The 24,116-nt window shown below is 41.7% G+C and overlaps 1 pseudogene; it reads left to right on the forward strand.

The window, feature by feature from the left end:
- The first annotated feature begins 289 nt into the window (after nt 1-289).
- On the forward strand, nt 290-7,808 carry LOC138432432 (protein O-mannose kinase-like; annotated as a pseudogene).
- The last annotated feature ends 16,308 nt before the right edge of the window (nt 7,809-24,116 follow it).

Below are 24,116 nucleotides of genomic sequence, written 5' to 3' on the forward strand. Positions count from 1 at the left end.
ATGTGAAGTTTCCTTGACAATGAGTTATTTCTCTTAAGTGCAGCTTGATTTGGGTTTGGATTTGTGACACAGACAGGCCACCGGGTTGGGCTCCACTTTGTGGGCCCCAAACTATAAATTAATATTATCAGTTCTTTCTGTATGTTCACTGCCGCCCACCCCTCAAATTCATTTACTGCCTTTCTGCCAGGCTGAATTTTCTCAAATACAAATATGATCATGTCACACTCTTCTGTAAAACTCCCAAATGGATTGTTATTGCTTACTCAAGTACAAACTTAAGAGCAACATGGTGATAGCTGAAAGAGCCACAAGGCTCTTCAACCTCATTTTCAACTGTGGCCTTCCTGGCACCAGGACTTTGGTGAGTTCACACACATTTTTGTGTTTGCATATTTATGTTCATTTTTTTCTCGGAGACATCATTCGAGACCTGCTTCGGTATCTCTCACCAACCCTCCCAAAGTTGGGCTTGGAGTTCCTTCTCCAAACTTCCAAGCACTCTGCCCCATTCCAAGATTCCAACCTGCATTGCCATTTATTGCCTATGTTTCCATAACCCTGTTAGAACTGTCCTATTTTTCTATTCTGCATGTCCTATATACTATCTGACACTTAGTAAAATGTTTCCTGCTATGATAATATTGAAACTGAGGCCCACCGACCAAAATCATATATATATTTTTTTCCCTTAAGGGGCCATTTTACCCACTTCTATAATTATTTGAGCCGTTTTGATTTGACATCCACTTGCTGGCCTCGGACTGAAGTAACATTGTGTTTTTGTTTTTGTTTTTGCTGATAAACTCTTTAACCTCTTTGGGCTGCAATTATGTCATTTTTATAGGTATTTTATAAGATCACTATAATTCAACTCTAAGAATTCTATTTTCTTTATAATCTCTCTGCCCTTTTCTGCCCCTTTCCATACATGTACCCACTTTTCTGGTGTCTCCAAACTAAAGCTTACTCTCAGCAAGCTGTCAGCAACTCCATTCAAGATTTTAGCTAATAATTTCAGATATACTCTCATATGTATTTGCATTACTAGACTAGACCGAACTTTGGATGTCTGAAAAGTCTGACAAATCCCAAAGGTCGAAGCTTCCTATGGAAGGAGGATTTTATAATGCCTGTTAGGTTGTTGGACAAAGATACTCCACCAGGTACCCCTCCCCTCATCACCTAATTGACCTGAGAGCATGTCTTAGGCGTTTGCATGAGTTGTAAACTATTGTCTCCGATTCCTGTTGCTTGTTTCAAAATTTTATGTCAACCAGTGTCCCTGGGGATGAAAACTGGGTAAAAATGGTTGACTTGCCTCCCATGAGATCTGAAGAATACAGACTTACTTTAGTGAGCTTATTCAGTGAATAACAAACACCTAGAAAGGTAAACTTATTACTGAGATGAAGCAGTTAGGATCTCTTAGGAGAACAGAAATTCGTATGCATTGAGAGAGAAAAGAAAAAAAAAAGCAGTTGTTTTTTTCTATAACGGGAAAACATCTCAGTGGGAAGAGATTGTTCACATTTTCAAGTCAGCAAACTTCCTTCACAGTCACATCATGCATCAAACTGAGAAGGGAGAAGGGAGGCTTTCTTTCTTTTTTTTTTTTTTTTTTTTGGTCCCTGATGTGCACAAGGAAGGCCCCTTGAGATAAATGATCTTGGAGCAGGGAAGATCATACTAGCAATAATAACAACAATGCATCAGTGATTCTCAAATGCATCTGTGAGACAGAGTATGCTTTATAAAGGACATTCACTTCTATTCCATCTCATCTGATCATTATGACAACCCCAGGAGGTAGGTACAGTGAGTATTACTATCACTATTTTACACATGAGAATCCTGAACTGTGGAGGAGATAGGGTTCTTTGTGCAGAATCACAGAGCTAGTTTGTAGCAGCTTTGGAGCCAGAGTCCAGATTTTCTGAGAAATATTGTCACATAAATAGAGTATCTGCACTGCCTGCACACAGAAATGTCCAGGACATGAAGTAAGCCCAAGCTTGCCTCTCATTTGGGAGTTCAAGTCAGTGGCTCTGGAGATGTTCAGATTCACATGGAAGTTCTCAGAAGAGGACAGCAGTGCAAACTGGGAAATTCCTTGGCAGTGGTTTATCAACACCTGTGACCTGTCTTAGCTAGAAGAATCAGTGCCTTTCTTTTCCTATGTTAGCTGCTGGGCTTGTAAATTTACAGAGAGAAATTAAAGATTTGTTTGATGGACTTAGAGGAATTCCAAATAATTTCACTTATTTGTGCAAAGAAGAGCATCAGTGGCCTGGCTTCTGGGGGTATTACCTGGTGTTCTTGATCTAGTATCCAAAGAATCTGCTTATTCTATTGGATGAAAGAAGAAGAAGCGTTGTCCAATTTTTTAACTTACCATGAACTCCCCTGAGTTTTTATCCTATCAGTTTAGAATCCAGGTTCGTCAGTTTTGGAGTTATAGTAAGGATCCTTCATTGAAAATGGCAGGGAATTGAGATTCAGAAAGCTGAAGGACTCACCCAAAGTCAAGAGAGTTAGTTACCATCAGAGATGAGACTAGAATCAACAGGCATAATAATAGTTTCTAGCTACCCTTTTCTTAGCATCTACTGTGTCCTTGCTACTGTGATATGTACTTACTTATCTGTCACTATATTGACTCTCATGCCTCAAAATTGAAGGCTCTTATTCCCATGTTTTTGTCTGAAATCTGAGTCCTTAACATAACAAATTTATATCTTGTTTCTGCTACAGTCTGGTGTGGATCAGTGGGTGACAGGTGGGGTGGATGGGCTCTCTCTCTTGTAGTCACTAAAGACCCAGAATGAGAGAGTTTTCAACTGCCAATAGATGACCCACATGAAGCACACACTTTTCCATGTTTGCTGGAGTAGGAGGGGGACACACAGAGAACTCTTACCTAGCTCCGTACTTGGGCTCATAAGAGTGTCCCTTCACTTTGGTTCATGATTCCTCCACCAAATCAGTCATATGGACCAGTCAATCTCCACAGAGCAGCCAGAGTGATGTTTCTAAATTATACATCTTGTTACTTCACAACTCTGATGGAAATACTACTTCATTTCTATCACCTTAAGCTAAAACCAAGCTGTTGCAACCTTTGACCTTATTTAATCTGTCCCATTCCATCCTCAGGCCACTATCCACAAACTCATATTATTTCATCACATGTGCTGAAAGTCCTTGACTATTTCAAGCACTTCCTTGGCTCAGGATCTTTCTACATGTTCTCTCTTCTCCCTTGTCCCTGTACTTTCCCTCTGCTTGGCTCATTTTCTTGTATTCTTTAAGTTTCAACATCAGTGTCATCTTTGACCACCTGTAAGTTCTCTGTGAAACCAACTGTTGTCATTTCATGAGGGGGCTCTGAAGAGCTCTGGTACCATAGTCCTTTATACTTCAGTGCAAAGAAGAATTCAGCAAGAGCAAAATAGTAGATAAGAAGTGATTTATTAGAATAGGATGCTTCTGAGGTTTATAAGTGGGCAGGTGAGGAATGCCATGCCCCTAGTGAGCTGATTTTATAATCAAAGGAAAAGTGGGGAAGGGGAGAAGATTTCCTTTGTCTTTCTTGAGTAGATGCCATGTTTTCATCATTAGGTCATTTTCCAGGTTGTGCAGGGGAGTTTTCTTGTCTCTGCATGGTCAAACTAGGTCCACAAATGATTATTTTTAATGTGTGCAGGGAGCATGTTCCAGGGATCATTAACTTACTGAGTCTACTGGGCAGGATGTGGGTCTCATGCTACCATTGATTTATTGTTTGGGGGCATGTCCTGTGCTTCTGTTGCATGGTTTTGTTGCTAAGCAAGACTGCTTGGTTTCGTGGTTAAGCAGACCTACTTTCTCAGGTATTCATTAACTTACAGGTCTCCCGTATCTTTCTACTTACAATCCTCGAGTGGGATTAACTATTTAATCACCTATTTCATCCCCTCATTCTGTCCCTGTCACTTGTTCATAGAGATTGTGGCTGTTTTGTTTTCATTATATATTAGTACGTCATGCAAGACCTGGCAGAAAGAAGATACTCAATAAATATTTGTAAAATGATTACACGCAAGAGTGAATGAACAGTTATTGTGTGTATCTCACATACAATACTATACTTTGTCTTCAAAAGCACAGTGACGTAGGCATAGCAGCTAAATCACTTAGGATAGGAACTGTGTATAATAAGTTTTTTAGTAATGTTCTTGTGAGAATGATGGCTATTTTGTAGGTAATGATAATTCCAGGCATTTCTAACTCATTACCTGCCTACTGCACCTTGTCAAAGAATAATATATTTTTATCTTTTTGAATATTAAAGTACACAATAGAAGTGGAAACCTAAGGTTTGAGTGATGGAATGTGGAACATATTTGTAAAGGCAGATACCATACATTCAGCTTTTTTCATAAAAATGATGGAGTGATAATATTTTCAAATAAAAAAATCAAGTATAGTTTTTCAAGTGATTTTTGTGTCATTTTCAAGAGTAGAGGAACATCTAATAAGAGGAGTTTTGACACCATTGTATTGACATATCTAGGCCAAGTCGATGGTTTGGAAGGACAATGACATGGAATATATGTAATTAGAACTCTCAGGGAAATTCCAAGACAGATAGTTATCACCTAGTTAGAACTCAACAGAATAAAAAGTCACTGGAAGTTTGGTAAGCCTATTTTAAAAGGTTACCAGTGAACAATGCATCAGTCATGGTAAGAATTCTATGTGCATACATTTATTTTAAACCTGGAATATTTTGTATAAACTTGATCAAGTTAACACATCCTCTCTAAAAGCCTTTTGGAAATTCTTTAAGTTCTACTTGCCATGATTTTAAAATCATTTAGAGAGGTCATTTCATTGGACTAATTAAAGTAAAACTCATTACTGAGTTTTCTTAGCAATGTAACTTTTAGATGAAGTCATACTAAATATTTCCCTGTCTATTACAGCCATCTCCTTAATAACATTTGTCAGCATACATTATACATTAAAATTATTTATGATATTTTATTATTGCTGACTTTGATTGAATTACATTGGAGTTTAAAAGAAAAGGCATGTAACCGGAGAGGGTCACAAACGCTTGGTTATAGTACAGTTCTGTGAAAGGGCATCTTTCCCCTCGTCTCTGCTTCTGTTTCCACCTGCTTCCCCACTTCTAAAACCAGACATAAAATTGTATTGAGCCATCTATTCTGTGTGTGTGTGTGTGTGTGTGTGAATAAATGTGTAATCTATTCTTAATCCCATCTTCAGAAAATGCTGTAGGCTGTCCTCAAAAATTTGCTCCTGAAAATAGCAAACCCTCTCAGTCACAAATTAACCCCAATCTGTTTTGTTTGTGGGGTTTGTTGTTGTTGTTGTTGTTGTTGTTGTTTGCCCTTGGCCCTGCTGTGCAGCTTATGGAATTTTAATTCCCTGACCAGGGATTGAACCTGGGTCCTTGTCAGTGAGAGCACAGAGTCTTCACCATTGGACCACCAGAGAATTCCCTTTGGTGTTTTAAATACTGCGTCTCCTCTAGGTCTTTAAGAGGTGAATATGTCCATCAGGAATGTTTCAAATTAGAACTCAGAACCTCTGAAAGGAGCTGTTTGACCATTTGGAGAATATCTTCTCTGGTGGATGATATGACTTCTAACGGAGACTAAATGACAGTTTCTCCCAACCACTATTTTTTTTTTTAATATAGAGGAATCTAATAGTCACCTCTTCTAAAACTTAGAATTCTCCTTCTACTCCCAGGCCATGTTTAAGATTTCTGGCTGTCTGGGGCATTGTGTCACTTGTATTCTGCTCATTGGTTTCTGTGATGGTGCAGGCAGGTGGTCAGCACTGGGAGGTGGGCGTTGCTGGCCCATCCTCTCTCTTCTGTGACACCCACTCCCTCAGTGGGGAGCCCACTCTGGAGCTACCAGGCACTCCACACCCTCCTGGTTCACACCGACCCTATTTATTAAATGCACTTTCAAGAAAACACATGGTAAATTCCTCCTCTCAATATACAGATAGATCATCAGATTTTATATTCCAGCCTTCCTAAGGCATTTGAGTAATTACAGAACTCTAAACTTTAAGTCAAAAGAATTAATCTGTGTCATTTACAATCAGAAAAAATGAAAACAATTTAAAATACTCACATATAGGGAATTAAGTAAATGACATGCACATGATGTTATGTTACTACATATTAAAATTACATTTACAAGATGTTTTCAATTTTTAATATAACATTTTACATATTTTAAACTTGTAGAATTTTAATGGCAAGAAAATGCTTATGTCATGTGTTGAGCAAACAACAGGAAACAGTACAGTAAGATGAAAGCTATTTAAAATATCACAGGAGAGGAGGAGGCAGCAGCGGGTGGGCCGGGGGAGGGGTCCGCAGGAAAGAAAAGAGAGCCTATTTGCTGTGGGAAATGGATTGGAAAAGAGAAAGCAGTGGTAGAGCTCTTGGAAGAGTGTTGCAGAAACCCAAGTTACCTTCTAAGAATCAGGCGTTGGTGGAAGAAGCTCAGGAGACTGTGAGGCCAGAGTGGTGAATGTCATTGTCAAGTCCACAGGAGTCCTGGGAGAGCCCGGAGGGAGAGGGCTGGAAAGATGCGGGCCTGCAATCTTGAGCAGGAGTGCTTTCAAACCAGCGCGCGGGGCCAGCCACAACCTTGACTGGCCGGGAATCTGGCCAGAAACCTGAGCCGGAAGGAATGCAGAGCACAGCGCCACGGACACGAGGCCCCAGGAGAGCAGGAAGGGGCCCCCCGCCCAGGGACATGCCCCCGGCGGTGGGGCTGCTGTTCTCCATGGCCCTCATGAACGTCCTCCTCCACCTCTGCCTCGACCAGCTCTTCATCTTCCCCGGCGCTCCGCGGAGGACCCTGGCCACTGCCCACCCCTCGCCCCCCCCCCCCCCCCACCCCGGCCACTTCAGCTTGGGACAGATGACCAACTGCTCCCCGCGGCTGCCCTCGGAGCAGCTGAGGGCAGACGTGAGGCAGCTGAAGCGTGTCAGGTAAGGAGCCGAGAAAAGAGTGCTTCTGTCCGAGTGGAAGGAATGCAAGGTGGCCCTGTCGAGGCTCACCAGGCTGGACGTGAGAGACGACCTCCTGCACGGGCTGCGGATGCTGCAGGCACCGCAGAGCAAGCACGTGGTCATGCTGCTGGACTACTGTGAGAATAACATCGTCCTCACAGAGTACTACCCCCTTAGGCTCCCTGGGCAACCTGGAGGCGCCACTGAATCTTTCCAAGAACTGCAGCCTGTGGCAGTACAGGCTGCAGCTGGCCCTGGGCACCGTGGCCATCCTCGACTTTGTGCACCCCAGCCCCCTGGGCACACCGGTCATGTGCAACTCCAGCGACCTGTCCAAGACACTCTCCCAGCACCTGCTAAACACCAACTTCAGCATCGTGCTCAACAACCTGGACACCTTGCCCCTGGTGAACCGCAGCTAAACCTTGGTGAAGTGTGCCCACCAGGAGCTCTGTGGGGACTTCGTGGCCCCAGAGCAGCTGTGGCCCTTCGGAGAGGAAGACCTTCCAGGACGACCTCATGCCCACCTATGACAAGAAGAGTGACATCTGGAAGATTCCAGAGGTCTCCAGTTTCCTTCTGGGGCACATGGAAGGGAGCGACATGGTCCGATTCCACTTGTTTGATATTCACAAGGTGTGTAAGAGGCCAGGAGCCTGCAGAGACACGCACTGCTCAGAACGTCCTGGACACTTACCAGAAGGTTCTGAATCTAATCAGAGACACCTCAACATCTCAGACAAGAGAGATGCTGTAAAAGCCAGTATGGTCGTTGAGGGGTGGAAATCAGGGAACAGCTGGAAGAGTTGCACCGGTTTTGCCCTGATGTAAGGAAAAGACTCTGATGCTGGGAGGGATTGAGGGCAGGAGGAGAAGGGGACGACAGAGGATGAGATGGCTGGATGCCATCACGGACTCGATGGACGTGAGTCTGAGTGAACTCCAGGAGATGGTGATGGACAGGGAGACCTGGCGGGCTGTGATTCATGGGGTCGCAAGGAGTTGGACACGACTGAGCGACTGATCTGAACTGAACTGAAGATGTTAGTGGTTCTGCCCCGGGTTCTTCCTCTCCTGACTGCCTGAGGGGTGTTGCCAAGCAAGAGTACATGGGCTTGACATGAGCCTGGCTGCAAGCGAAGGTGGAGAGAAACAGTGAGTCTGACCAGTATTTGAAGGAAGGAGCAAAAATGGAGCTACAAAGAGGTGTTTCTAACAACTAAATCTGTAAGCTTGTAAGCAGTGTGTGTAGAGAGGTTTTTACGGGGCAGTGTGTGGAAGAGACAAGCGGTATTTCTCCCTTTGTCAGGTGAGTATATGCAGTGTACTTCATAGTACCAAGGAGACATCACTGTGTTTCAGGTGGCTGCTCAGGTCTGTGTCATCCACGTCTCAGCAAGGTAGCATGCTTTCTAAAACCTTGAGTGGATAAGGAACATTTAAAATATCACGTATGACGGAAATCACATCTCTGTTACTACTGCCTTGGATGGTGCTTGTGAAAATTCTCTTTACCTTCCAGCTGGATATTTATTCTGTATTCAACATTAATTATTGTGAACATTTTACACCAACAGTGTCTGTCACTCACTCATTACTGGAAGGTGCAGAACCGTTCCACTTGAGTCGCTTAGTTGAATCCTTCAGAAAGCTCTTGGTCCCTGTCATCCTTGTTTGCAGGGGAGGAAGGATTCGATGTATATTCATCATTACCAATAAGGGGGTTAAAGCTGGCATTGAGGGCAGAAACGCTGTGCACAGGCCTCCTGGGCGCCACCCCAACTGGCAGTCTCAGACTCAGTGTCTGGGTGGAGTTTTTGCATTTCTCACTGGTTCCCTGGTGAAACAGCCAGTGCTGCCAGTTTGGGAACCACATTTTGAGAACCAGTGTCCTTATCTGTCAGGCAGGCAGTCCAGGCAGTAGACAGGGAATACGATCAGTATTATCCTTGTTCCTTTGATTGGGTCCTGTGAGTCCTACGGTTGGTCGGAGAATACTCTTGCCCAGAGTATATTAACTGCTGCTCTTTGTTATAAACATGCTGCCAGAACCCACTAGGATGGCTGTAATCAAAAGGATGGACAATAAGAAATGTCAGCGAGGATGTAGAGAATTGGAACCATCATATCTGGCTGGTAGGAATGTAAAATGGTCCAGCTGCTTTGGGAAACAGTCTGACTGTCCTCAAAAGGTAAAAAATAGAGTTACCATGATCCAGCAGTTCCTCTTCCCAATATTTGCAAATGAGAATTGAAAACATGTCCATAAAAGAAGTTGGACACAAATATTCATAGCAACATTATTCATAATAAACAAAAGATGAAGATAACCCAAATGTCCATCTGCTAGTGAATAGATAGAAGGAAATGTGGTCCATCCATACAGAGAGGTAACATTCAGCCATGAAAGGAGTGTAGCACTTATGCATGCTCCGACATGGATGAACATACTAAGTGAAAGTAGCCATCACAAAAGACCACAGGCCAAATGATTCCATCTGCAGGAAATGTCCAGAATCGACAAACTCACAGAAATAGAAAATAAATTAGTAGTTTCACAGGGGCTGGCAGGGGCTTGGAATTGAAGAATGCGGGCTTGCTAATGGGTACGGGGTTTCTTCAGGGGTGATGAAAATTTCCAGAAATGTTAATGGTGATGGTTGCACAATTCTGCATATAATAAATAACACTGAATTGTATAAAAGGGGGAAATTTTGTGGTTTGTGAATTATATCTCAATAAAGCTGGAAAAAAAATAAAATATCACAGAAAGACTGGAAGTGAATATTTGCCTTTGCATGATGAGACTATGGTTTTTATTTTAATTATTGAACTATTCCTCTATGATTTTTGTCGTGAGGAAAACATAATATAAGTGTAAAAAGAAGAAAGGAACAGATTGCCAATGGGGGATTTTTAAAACCAGTTTCTGCCTCTCTGTGTGTGTGTGTGTGTGTATGTGTATGTGTATCCAGCTATGTTTATCTATTTCCACCTACACTGTTTATTTGGTAGGGAAGGTTGCAAGTTTTCCACAAGCCACGACTGGGGAAGGTTTGCTTTGCCTTTCCACAAAGTTAGCTCTGGCTAAGGCACTCAGAGATTTAGACCTGGATTTATGTAAGTCTTACCTTACTAATACATGGAACCCTTTGGATTTCAGCCACCCTAGCATCCTCTGTATTGCTGAGGAATGCAATTTTTAGCCCTCTTATCTCTCCACATAGAGGAAAAAGAGCTTTGGCACCAAACTGACTTCAGTTGCAGTGGACTCCACTTATTGCTAGTGGTATGACCCCTGGCTATCTACCTCGGTCAGTAAGCAACGGCTTTCTCATCTGTTAAGTAGTAAAGAACACTGTCTTGTTCTTGTAGGATAAAAATGGGGAGACCCATGTAAAAAAAAACCTTAACACAAGTTCTCAAAAATGGAAAGTCACTTTATTTCTTCTGTCTTATAATTGCACCATGGTTCCAAAAGCAGGCATCCTGATAGTGAGGATTTTTTGAAGAGTGGAACTGGCTTCTCATTTCTTAGGATGTTTTTTTTTTTTTTTTAATTTCTTAGGAGTCTTTTTGGTTCCACTAAATATGCCCAAACTCTTGAATAAACAAAGTCCCAGCTTTATTCAAATAAGCCTTGGTTTTTCTCAGGAGAATAGTGGGTTTTCTTTTCCAAGTTAATAGAATAAAAAACTTCAAATGTGTTTTCTCCACAAAGACTAACCTAATTCTGCTAGAGACTTTTCCATTTCCTGATGGGACCTAAGGAGACCATGAGTTAATAACAGTACTAATTGTTTAAATCCATTTGTTAGGAAAACAAAGTTCTTATTTTCTTACTATTATTTTTTTATGAAAAGAATTAACTTAAATCACATAGCTCCTCTTGCGGGTTTTTTGTTGTTGTTGTTGCCATCTCTAAGCTTGGTGCCATTTTGTTTCAGTATTAACTACAAATCTCATCTAAAGCCTTTTGCAAGGTAGCTTATTTCTATTATTCTCAAGCCCAGTCAAACCCCATATTGATAGCATCCTCAATCTCCCCGAGCCCCTGAGCCAAAGTGAACAAATACGTAGAAGACAGCCTGAGGTAAAAGGTAACTTACTCCATTTCTTTCAAAGTAGACTTATTTCTTCATAGAAGTTAGTTGAGAGGACTGTGATTTTTTTCTTCTCACACTGGCGCTTCACTCTGCCTCCTAGCGGTTGAACAATACTAGATTTTTTTTCTTTTTTTTTTTCCTGTTCTTTGGAAATATTGCTCATGGCTCCTGCGGGCTGTAGGAGCAGCAGAGAGTCTACAAAAGATTAGGTCTCAGATCTCTTCAAACACTCCCCCTGCTCACTCTGCTGCCAAGCCATTGAGCAAGGCAAACTCTTGTCCCATAAGGGTTGCTAATTTTTATTTGTTCAGTGCTGCTCTTGAATACGGCTTGCCTGAACTCTAGTTTCTTTCTGGATTGAGAAGAGACGACCTGGCATCTGCTTTGATTACAGCAGGGTCTGATAGTCTCCTGGCCCATCTCACATGCAGCTTGACATATGGCTTCCTCCTTTTGGCCTCACTCATTCATTCATAAATTCATTTTCCCAATCAAAAAAAATTTATTTTAACCACCTTGTATCAACCATTCTAGGTGCTAGAGATATTTTAGTGAATCAAGCAAGTAAACACACACACACACACACACACACACACACACACACACACACACACCACCTTTCCTGAGTGTATTGTCTTGCGAGGGGAGGGGGTAGAGAATAGGTATACTGTACACATTGCTATATGTAGTATGTTTGAAAGCAATAAGTGCTTTGGAAAAACTGTAAAACAGAGTGACAGAGATCAGAAAGTTCAAGTGGAGAGGTTTACAGTGTTAGATAAGGTGGTCAGTGTAGAGTCTATTGAGAAATGGCAGATGAGTCAAGATTTGAAGAAGTAAAAAAGTGAGCCAGAAACCCATTTGGGGAAAGAATTTTCTAGGCCAGGGCAAAAGTCTTGTGGTGCAAAGAATCAAGATACACTTATTTTAAAAAAATTAATATTTTTGGCAGTATTAATCATTGGGAAGTCAGAGATGAATCAAGTACATTTCTTGCTTCCAATAAGCTTATAAACCGGTATAGGATCCAAAATAGACAATTTCAATATAGCATAATAGTTGATAAAGCATAAAACTAAAAATACTAGGGGTGGTTGAATGCTATAGGAGCATAAGAGAGATTTGAGGAAGGTAACACTGCTAATAGTTTCTTTTTGTGGCATTTTCTAAACAAGATTGGATAGAGTATAGACTAATCACAGAAAAATATAGTATTTTTCTGATGAGAAGTATTCAAACTAGTATAAAACATCCCATTTTTGTAACTTCTCTGATAAAAAAATAGTTTACTGAAGGATCTGAGAAATTCTCAGTATAGGAATGATTTCACTTAGCTTTGTGATCTTCCAAAGGTTATTAGTCAATGGAATCCTTGGGAAAGTCTTCTCTAAATCAAGCTCCATGTAGACAGTCATTCATGGTAGTGTCAGATCAGACAGTGAGGCAACCTGAGCCTGAGATAAGCGTCAACCTGAATTCAACCCAAATACATCCTATCTTCACTCCTCATTTTCTTCATCCATAAAATGAGAAGTTTGTCCTAAATGGTCTTTAAAAAAAATCATGGTACCCAGTCAGATTGAGTCCATTGAATTCTTTTCTTGGGGCCATATGACAGGCCAGGTATAGACTGACTTATTCCATAACTTTTATTCCAGAAGTATGTGTTGAGTAGCTACTATGGGCTATGCAGAGTTCTAGATTCTGATGTTACAATAGTGAAAGCTGTGGGCAGTGCCCCTTTAGGGGTGTATAGTCTGTTAAGGGAGACAGATAATGCAAGTGTAAACATATCTGTAAGGAAATTTCAGGGAGTAATTGGTACCAGGAAGAATCACCAACAAACCACACCGGAATGGGAGGGAGAGTAACTGGGGATGAGAAGACCTGTGTTAGATTGGACAGTGAGGGGAGGGAGCTGAGCTGAGACCTGAAAAATAAAAGGAACCAGCCACGCAATATGTGGTCAATCTTCCAGGCAGAGGAAAGAATGGATGCAAAAAAAATAAATAAATAAAACCTGTAGTGAAAGGAGTGATGTGCTTCAAGTTCAGAAAGAAAGTCAGAGTAGAAAGAAGGCAGTGGACAGAGGTGAATGGGTCTGCCAGGACTTGGCAAACTTTCTGTAAAGGACCAGACAGTGAATAGGTGAGGGTCTATGGGTCACACTTGTGTTTCTGGCAACTACTCAACTCTGTCACTGAAGCCAAAGAAGACACAGAACTTAAAGCTGGGTGTGGTTATGTTTAGACAAAACCTTATTCACAAAACACAGTGGATCAGATACAGAGCCATAGTTTGCAGACTCCTGGGGCAGGACATCAAGCTTTAGGTGATCGATAGTGACCAGATCATGCAGAATCACATAGTGAGAGAATTAGAGGAAGGAGCTTCTGTTCATTCAAGCATAAGAAGGATTTTCAGAAGGTTTTTAGTAACATAGTAGTGTGACTGGCGGAGAAAGAAATAGCATCTCACCCCAGTATTCTCGCCTGGAGAATCCCATGGACAGAGGAGCCTGGCAGGCTACAGTCCATAACATTACAAAAGAGCTGGACATGACTTAGAGACTAAGCAACAACAACCAGTGTGACCAGATTATGTTGTAAAAGGCCACACTAACTGTATTTGGTGAATGGATTGTAGGAGAAAGAGTTCAGGCCAGAAAAAAAGGTCATGTGATGGTTATAAAAGAACAAAGAATGTGATCTTTGGCCTCAACAAGCCCACCATTTATGTGGACAGACATGGTAGAGGATGAGAACAATTAAATATCAGTGTATTAAAGTCTCCGCAAAGGCTTGCCGAAAAGAAATTCTTTCAGCTTTCTTCCTCATAGTGCTGGTGTGTATTGAGAATCTCTAAGTAGGGACTACAATGTGTGTGTGTGTGTGTGTGTGTGTGTGTGTAATTTGGTGATTGGTATAATCCTCTTTTATTTTATTTGTACAGAGTAACTCCTTTATGAGATTAGTTTTTATTAGCTTTTATTATAGGATTCATTAGGAAATGTATAGGGTTAACACCGGGGATAAGAAATAGAATGTGAATTGTCTTGAACACCAGACAGTTTAAACTTGTGATACTGCATGTTTCGTCTCTACTGTCCTGCTTTTTAGTCCCTCTCAGTCTTGCTGGTAAGTAATTCATAGTCACACTTGGTCATTCATTTGTTCATTCATTCACTTATTCATCACATTAAAAAGTATATGCATTGCGCTGGCCAGGTCACTGATCAGATGAGAAAAAAATAACTCTTTCTTCTTCATAAGCTTCCAGACACAAAGAGCTACCTTGGAATCTATCGATGAAGCAGAGGAGAGACTACCTAAGTTCTTGCTGATTGATGGAATAGACTTTAATGCTTAAGAAAGAGTTTAACCTATATTGTTCAGTTTGACAGCTCCTAACCAAGTGTGGCTATTGAGCCCTTGAAATGTGACCTGTCTGAACTCAGATGTGCTGTGAAATATAAAATATACACTGGATTTTGAAGACTTAATAAAAATAATGAAAAATATCAATAATTCAACAATTTTATTACATGTTAAAATGATAGTAGTTCAGATATAAGTTGAACTGTATTATAAAATTAATTCCAACCACTTATTTTAACTTTTTAAAATCTGGCTACTATAAACATTTAAATTACACATGTGGCTCACATTTTATTTTCAGTGCATAGCACTGTCTATGTTCACTCAGCTGGATGTCTGATTTCATGGCTCCCTGGCTCCTGGAATGCCCATTTGAATTAGTCTACAATAGACTTCCATTCTGGAACCAGGTAAGGAAATATTCAGCCTCAGGTTTTAAGGCAATTCAATCATTACAGGTATTTACCAACAGAGAGAGCCCTGAGTTCCACCTGACTGGTATACCCCCACATCTGTGATGGAAATCATTGAGTAAAAGCTGGGTTCATTGAGATCAACAGCAAATGTCCTAAACTGTCTTGAAAAGTAAAGTGGAAGTGTTGGTCACTCAGTCCTATCCAACCCTTGGCAATCCCATGGACTATATAGCCTGCCAGGCTTCTCTGTCCATTGAATTCTCCAGGCAAGAATACTGGAGTGGGTAGCCATTCCCTTCTCCAGGGGATCTTCCCAACCCAGGGATCAAACCAGGATCTCCACATTACAGGAAGATTTTTTACCATCTGAGCCACCAAGATTTATCTTATCCTTATTAACTGATTAAGTGCAGGAAATTTAGATATATTTTTAAAAGGTTTTCTTTCTGTGTGATCTCTTGGCAAGGAGATGCATTTATGTGACTCTTCATTCTTGTTGCAGAAAAAAAAGTTTCAACTTTTTCCGTAAAGTACATTTTCTCTTCTTCAGCCTCTCCTAGCATTCATTTATCATTCAAAACATGTGAAGCACAGCTGCTGTTTATTTCTATGAAATAGTTCTGGCCTCACCTGCAAGAAAACTCAGTCCCATCTTGGATTTCTTTGTACTTCAACCCATGAGCAAATCTTACACATGCAAGAGTCTTGATAAACGTTTTGTTCCTGTGCTATTACCTGGACACCTGAGCTTGTGTTATGTATGAAAAACTCCAAATGAAATTCTACCTTGAGAAGTATCCATGGCTTGCAAATTCACATTGGTGGTCTTTCTTTCTTTCCTGGGGAGGAGTTCTGTTTCTATTCACGAGAGAAGGAATTACCATTACCCAGTCAGCCAAAGACCCTCTCAGTCAATCTCTCTGCACTGTGCCTAAAGCACTGACATGTTTTTCCAGTCTGTTGATTTTGAATTTTCCCTTCACCAGTGCTTCCACCTCCAGCAAGAACGGTCAAGTGCATGATTCAATTTTAAAGTGGTTGGTGACTCTGTATCTCCTAACATTTGCTGCCTCTGCTTGGCTTGTACACTTAATGGAGGCTCAGTGTTCATCTGATGCTAAGACGAGAAGTAAAAATGTCATTAGAAATGTTGCCTGGATCAATTTCAGTTTCTTAATTATAAAGGAAAAATGAATATTGTCATTCCTTGGCTAACAAAATGGAGATGTAGGTGGGTTCTAGGATCAAGAAATTAAGAGCGGGATCTTTTGGGGTGCTTGCTCATTCTTATCCTTACAGTCACATTACATATGAGACATCCTCTGTTGGCTTTTCAAAGGCAGTGTGATTCCAAGGGATAAGCATGGGTTTGGGTTTAAGATTCAGATGTGCTTCAAGTTCTGAGTCCATCAGACACTATCTGTATGTGGAGCCAGGATCTTGGGTCTACAGGAGTGCAGAGCTTCATCCCAAGGGCACCCTCCTCTTGGGATTTTTGCCCTGTAGTTGCCATCTTGGAATTCTTCATCATTTTATCTTTGGATTTGTGTTTTGTAAGTAAACTCTGTGACTTGCTGGCCTTCTAGCCTCCTGCCACTTCCCACCACCCCAGGGTACTAGTTTGCTACTTCTCTGCTCCTGTTCAGTGACTGCTACCTCAATGGCCCTGAGGCAGGTGTGGGGAGAACTGAAGTTGAAAGGATATGCCTGGTATGCCAGCTCTGCGGCTGAGCCTCAGGTTCCTTGAGGGGTTGCACCTACACCCAGAGATTGTGATATTAAATAGTAAAAGTAAACACTGAGACAGGTCAAGAAAGAGACCACAGAAGAAAGGAAATAGCTTTCCCCCTCTACTTTTTGATAAAGGGATCTGCATTTTCTTTTTTCATTGGACTTTGCAAACTTTGTAGCTGACTCTGACTGTGACTTTAGGAAAGTTCCTTAGCCAATTGACCCTCTGTGTATCAGTCAAGATCATGATTCAATAAGAAAGGCACTAGTAGTGTGTGAGGGTGGGTATTTATGAGTACACATCTGTACACTTGGGGCTTTCCAGGTGGTGCAGTAGTAAGGAATCCTCCTGCCAGTGCAGGAGACCCAAGAGACACAGGTTTGATCCTTGGGTCAGGAAGATCCCCTGGAGTAGAAAATGTCAACCCATTCCTGTATTCTCGCCTAGAAAATCCCATGGAAATAGAAGCCTGATGGGCTACAGTCCATGGGGTCCCAAAGAGTCAGACATGACTGAGCATGCACATATGCACATGTGCACACGTTTATGAGTACATGTATACATACACACACACTCTTATGTAGACATACACATATAAATATGGGGGCTTCCCTGGTCGTTCAGACAATAAAGAATCTGCCTGCAATGCGGGAGACCCAGGTTCAATCCCTGGGTCAGGAAGATCCCCTGGAGAAGGGAATGGCTATCCACTCCAGTATTCTTGCCTGGGGAATTCCATGGACAGAGGACCCTGGCAGGAGTTCATGGGGTCACAAAGAGTCGGACACGACCAAGTGAATTTCACTACAACTACTACATATAAATATACAGATATATGCATGTGAGTTTGATACATACATAGATAACAAAGATATTAACCTTTAGGGGTTGTTTGCTTCCCATTGAAGGGGGTAGATGTGGGCCTCCGGACAGAAGATGTCACCTCTTTAGGAGAGGCACAGATAGTCATGCTCAATCAGCCGGGCGAGGGAGCTGGTGACCACCTTCACTGACCCCATCTCTCCTCCTATCCCCTTATCTCCTGTTGGTGTCTTCCTCTTGCAGACACAGACCGGAATCCACACTGCAGGGAGCACTGTGATGTGGTCTAGAAACTGGTCTCCCAGGGCCAAAGCTGGGTGGCAGGGGAGGTGAGATGGGGGCAAATGAGAACACCTAGCTGGACTCCAGTAAATTGCTCTGAGGATTACATGAGATAAAATGTATGAAATACGGTAATTGTGAAGTACCGTTGAATCCATGTAGAGGACTTTATTACCCACTTTTGCATGTTTTATCTGTCTGGAGAAGCCAGGACAAGTAAGAACTCACGTAATGGGGTCTGTAGCCTGAGGAAAGTCTTGCCACATTCTTGATTCTGTCACACCACCATGCTCAGAAGTGGTGATGTTTTATAAGATACAAGCCAACATTCAACTGACATACCTGCTATTCAGTAATACAGAGATCAAGATGGTGGGGCTTGGGGGTTCTAATCCTGGCCCTGACATATTTCTGTCAGAAAACTGAACAGGCCACTTACTTCTAACCCTCCCGTTGCTATTCTTTGAGATGAGAAGACTAATAGTAGGCTTAGTGTGAGGGTCAAGAAATTGCTTTCTTTCTTTTTTCTTAACTTTATTTACTTTGTGGCCATACCACATGACTTATGGGATCTTTGTTCCCCAACCAGGGATCAAACCCAGGCCCTCTGCAGTGAGACCTTGGAGTCATAACCGCTGGATGATCAGGGAAGTCCCAAGAAACTGCTTTCATACACATACTTCCTTTCATGAAACAAGACTGGAGATTCTAGTTTGTTGAATCTCTGAAGTAGTGGGTTGTTTCTCATTACCTACTTCCCTTCTGGAGCTGTGTTTCAAGTGCTGCTGAAAGCATAAAATGGATGGCTGTGATGTCTTTGAATTCTGGGACTTGTGAGCGCAGTGACTCCCAAGATATAGGAAGAAATGACATTGCTTCTCTCCATGCCTGACCATTCTGTGGTGCCATGAGTTCATAATGGAATGCAGAAATACTGAACTCATTTCTCCTGCGGCATGTGCATGAGAGGTGACTCTAAGAGAGGGAAGTTGCAGCGTGTAGTGTCTTGTTTAGTTTTAGTTAAAGACAGATGTGTCCAAAATGCTTTGATGTGTGGCTTTAAAAGGGGGCAGGGGAATAGCTATTAAGCAGAAGAACATTAAAATATAGAAACATAAATCAAACCAAGTAACATTTAATTTTCTCACTGACTAATATCTCGTGTTAGCAGTGGAAGGAGAAGGATTGGGAATGCATTAAGTTCTCATTTGGATCATTTCTTTGGCTTCCCCGTAACATTCACTTAGCAATGTACACATGCATAAAAAGGGTGGATGGATTCGGCAGTGGGGAACAAATCATTCTTGTTGGCCCAGATTCACTCACTGACTCTTCACGACAAGGAGGGGCTCCACAGCGTGGGATGAAGCTGTGAGCAACGCTTTTGCCCCATCTCTAGGTACTTCACGTGTCAGCTTGGGAAGAGACGTCTACTTTAAAGCCTCGTTTCTAAGCAAACCATTGAAAATGAGTCTGTATTACCAGGAAGTGAGAGGGCAAGGCCGGCTACCATGATATTGGTCCGAGAGAAAACTGGATTCACTCCTGTGCTTGAAATCACTCATGCTACACAAGGGCTCTTAGAGCTGAAAGGGCCAATTAGAGATAATATCCTGGACAGTTCTCATCGTACCAGTAGGAAAGCAGTCAGGGAGTGGCGAGGGGTGGAAGGGAAGGCCAAGGATCACACGGAAACATTTTACTTCTTTTAGAAATGATCACATCACCAAACCTAAAAGCTGGAGAAAGTCTCTGCCTTTATTCATTCAGTCACCTCTTCTGCATATTCCACGCTCCATATCTTTCAGACTTACTGCATTCTGTCCTTCTCAGTTGTCGTTGTCTTAGTTTCTGGCCTTCCCCATTGCCCACTTAAATTACTCCAACTTTCCACTTCCAGCTTTCTAAAATGCTTGTTCAGAGATTTTACTGTCTAGAGATTAAACCCCTTCAACATCCCTGCCCCATTCTGAAGACAAATTCCAGGTTCTTTAGCATAACACACAAGGAAACCCATGATCAGACTTGTTTTTAAGACTCCAGTCCAACCTCATTATGTATTTGCCAGGTACCATCCTAAGTTTCTTACAAATGTTGGCTCATTTAATGCTCATAACCACCCCAGGAGACATGTGTTATTATTGTCCTTATTTTTCAGATGAGAAAACTGAGGCCAGAGAGGTTACATGACTTTTCCAAGGTCTTACAGCTAACAAGACTTAGATGAGACACCTGATTTCAGTCTCTGCCCTTAGCCTATAGGACCTGCTGCTGGATCAGCCAGGTCCTTCTCACCTCTAGGGTTATATGCAGGTGATTTCCTCATCCTGAAGCAGCCCTACTCTTTCCTTATTTGTATATCTTCCATTTATTTCTTATTTTTAATAAACTTTATTTTTAGGATAGTTTTAGATCCACAACAGAATTAAGCAGAGGTACTGATTTCCATATGCCTCCGCCTCCATACATGCAGAGTCTCCTCCCTTATCAGCATCCCCACCTACATTGCCTGCTAAGTCACTTCAATTGTATCTGACTCTTTGCGACCCTACGGACTGGAGCCCGCCAGGCTGCTCTCTCCATGGGATTCTCCAGGCAAGAATACTGGAGTGGGTTGCCACGCCCTCCTCCAGGGGATCTTTCCTACCCAGGGATCGAATCTGTGTCTGTTATATCTCCTGCATTGGCAGGAGGGTTCTTTACCACCAGCACCACCTGGGAAACTCACATTGATATTCTTATTATCTGAAGTTAATCGTTTACTTTAGAGTTCACTCTTGGTTTTATACATTTTATGGGTGTGGATAAATATATAATGTAATGACATGTACCCATCATTATATTGAGTTGGCTAGAAAGTTCATTCAAGTTTTTCCATAACATCCTATGGAAAAACCCAAAAGAAATTTTTGGCCAATCCAAAAGTATCCTACAAAAGGTTTTACTGCCCTTAAAGTCCTCTGTGCTCTGCCTGTTTATCCTGCTCTGCCCACTAACCAGGATTTCCTGGTGGTGCTAGTGGTAAAGAACCTGCCTGACAATTCAGGAGACATGAGAGACACAGGTTCGATCCCTGGGTCAGGAATATCCCCTGGAGGAAGGCACAGCAATCCATTACAGTATTCTTGTCTAGAGAATCCCAAGGACAGAGGAGCCTGGGAGGCTACAGCTCACAGTGTTGCAAAGAGTCGGACACAACTGAAGTGACTTAGTATGCATGCATGCATGCTCCACTAATCCCTGGAAAATACTGTTTTTGTGTGTGTGTGTGTTTGTTTTTTAGTGTCTCTAGTTTTGCCTTTTCCAGAGTTTCACATGGGTGGAATCATATAGTGTGTAGTCATTCCACATTGGCTTCTTTCACATAGTAATAAACATTTAAGCATCCTCCTCATCTTTTCATGGCTTGATAGCTCATTTCTTTTTAGTACTGAATAATATTTCATTGTCTGGTTGTATCATAGATTATTCATACATTAACTACTGAAGGACATCTTGGTTGCTTCTAATTTTTAGCAATTATGAAAAAGCTGCTGTAAATATTTACATGTAGGTTTTTCTGTGGCCATGTATTCAACTGCTTTGGGTAAGTATGCATTATGCTAGATTGTATGAAGAGAGTATATTTTGCAAGAAATTGCCAAACTGACCTCCAAAGTGGCTGTACCATGTTGTATTTGTGCCAGAAATGTATGGAAAGTTCCTATTGCTCTACATCCTGGCTGACATTTGCTTTTGTCTGTGTTCTGGATTTTGGTCATTTAATAGGTGTGAAAAGTGAAAGTGTTAGTCACTCAGTCATGTCTGACTCTGCAGCCCCATGGACTGTAGGCCAGCAGGCTCCTCTGTCCATAGGATTCTCCAGGCAAGAATACTGCAGTGGTAGCCAAGCCCTTCTCCAGAGGATCTTCCCAACCCAGGGATCAAATCTGGGTTTCCCACATTGCAGGCAGATTGTTTACTGTCTGAACCACTAGAGAAGCCCTATAATAGGTGTAGTAGTATCTTATTATTGTTTTAATTTGTAACCTTGATGACATAGATTAAAATCCCTGATGAATTTGTCTGTGTTCCCCACCTCCAAGCTGATGTTCCTTGAGTTCAGAGAAAATGTCTTTCTTTGTCTCACTTGCATCTGACCCCTGGAGACACTTGAATAGAGAATATTGTGAATGATCTTTTAATATTTGGCTGGGACTCCTGCTTGTTAGAGGAATCACTTATTTCTGAGATTCTGTTTATAATAGGGATAAACAAAGCACTGCCTTTAATGCAGTTATCACGAGAGTCAGGCTAAGTGGCACTTGTAAACTTCTAGTCCCAGGCTGTTAGGTAATAGATACACCTCTCTGAGTTGGTCTGATATCTTTGCAATGCCATCTCCTCGACCTCCATCTTTCCTAGGCTCATTTTGCCATGGAGATGCTTGCTGTTCAGCAAAGGCCATCGCTTTTCTCATTTCAATTGTCTCAAAGTCTACTTATTCCATGAAGTTTTCCTCAACTAAGTAGCTTGATTTGGTCTTTGTTTCCTAAACCATACTCTCAGTGTCACCATCTCAGGAACACTCTCTGCTTCCCTTTAAAAAATCACTGGGTTTATTTTGCTTATATATTTCATGAGACCATACACCTTAAGTGGTCAAGGTTATGATTTTTGGTTCTTTACTGTTTTTCCAAGTTCAGCAGCAGGACACGTGTTCGCCAAATCATAAATTGTTCTGGGAACTACAGTTAATTGAAGAGAGTTCCCTTACCAGGTACTTTGCTGCCTCCTAGTGTTGTGGCCAGGCTCTGGGCTGTGAGAAGTTCCCTCTGAGCTCCAGCTCTATCAGCAGCCTCCTGATTGGAGAAAATTGTTGCAGATAATAGACCCAGAACAGCTGATTGCTGCTGGGGAGTTTTTAGATGCTACTGTGCTGAAACAAACAGGGGCTTGCCATTCTGCCTCCTAGACTTGGTTCCGTATGGCAGATCCTGTGCCTTATCCCTGTGCTATTTGTGGATGTCTGTGGCGAGTTTCTAGAGACTACTTTTCTGACCTCAGACACCTCCCTCTTTCCCTTGTTGTTTCTTCCTTGACTTCATCATTTTTTTGGAGGTTTTTTAAAATTATTAATCATTTTCAGCCTTAAGGCTGCAGGGAAGCACATGTTAACATTCAAATACTTTTGAAAAACAAACAAACAAACACGTTTTTTCCCCCAGATACCCAGCTTGTCAACACATTTCTAATCCTACCAGGAAAGATTTGAAAGCTACTTGTTCTCAGAGAAGGTAAAATGGGGTCACTTCAGTGGGACATAAGTCATAAGAAAGGAGGACCCTGTGTATTTTGTAGATTTACCAGGCATTGTTTTGGTTAAATATCAGCGGAGATGATATGATGTGGAAGGAGTTTGGTAGCAAATGCTGGGTTCAAACCCGAGCTTCTTTGATCTTTGTCTCTGTGATATGTGTAAATATCTCAGGTCCTCGGTTTTGTTGCCAGTGCAATGAGGGACAGCAATGCCTAGCTCACAGGGTGTGTGAATACTGAGTGGCAGAGTATATGGAAGGTCAATTAATGGAGGGGTTCTTGTTCTTGAAATGAAACGAGGGTAATTTTCCTGGAAATACCAAATCCTATTACACATTTGTTCCTGTATTTTTCAGCTACCTTTTCTGTGCCCCAATCTTAATCTCTTGCAAGGAAGAGATGGTATCTTTAATCTATAGATGTCCACCTGGCTCTTAGGATTTTAACAATGTTCGTTGAACACATGGGACACCTATAACTAAAGATGCTGAAACTTTTTGAGTTTTCATTACACTTTTTATAATTCTCAGCCTTTATATATTTTAGAGTTGGAGACTAATTTCCCCCTATATCTGCACCCCAATTAAATAGACTTTGCCCCCATGTACTCCCTTTCTTTTCCTTTTATTTTTTCATTCAAAGCATCATCCAGTTTTCATTTCCTCCTGCTACTTAGACCTCTCACTACCTCTCAATCAAAGCTCCTAGATGCATGCGATGTTCTTTAATTTCACTTATCTTCCCTATAATCCCATCAAGCCACTCATTCCTTAATAGGCTGTTTGGTGGCTTCACAGTTGGAATGACTGTATATCACATTTCATTTCCTCAAAGACATTCTTTATCCCAGTTTGCCATGTATACCATTTGTCTTTTCTTCTTACAAGGCTGAGCCGGCTTCTCCCACTGTACCTTCCAAATCAGCTGTTCATTTTCCCTCTGCGATTGTCACTGGTAATTTCCAGGTTAAATCATATAAGTGGAAATTGGATCCACAGCTGGAGTTGAAATGCTGCTCTTTAGACTTATTAC

The sequence above is a fragment of the Ovis canadensis genome, chromosome 2 (assembly GCF_042477335.2).
Source record: "Ovis canadensis isolate MfBH-ARS-UI-01 breed Bighorn chromosome 2, ARS-UI_OviCan_v2, whole genome shotgun sequence".
Classification (NCBI taxonomy): Eukaryota; Metazoa; Chordata; class Mammalia; order Artiodactyla; family Bovidae; genus Ovis; species Ovis canadensis.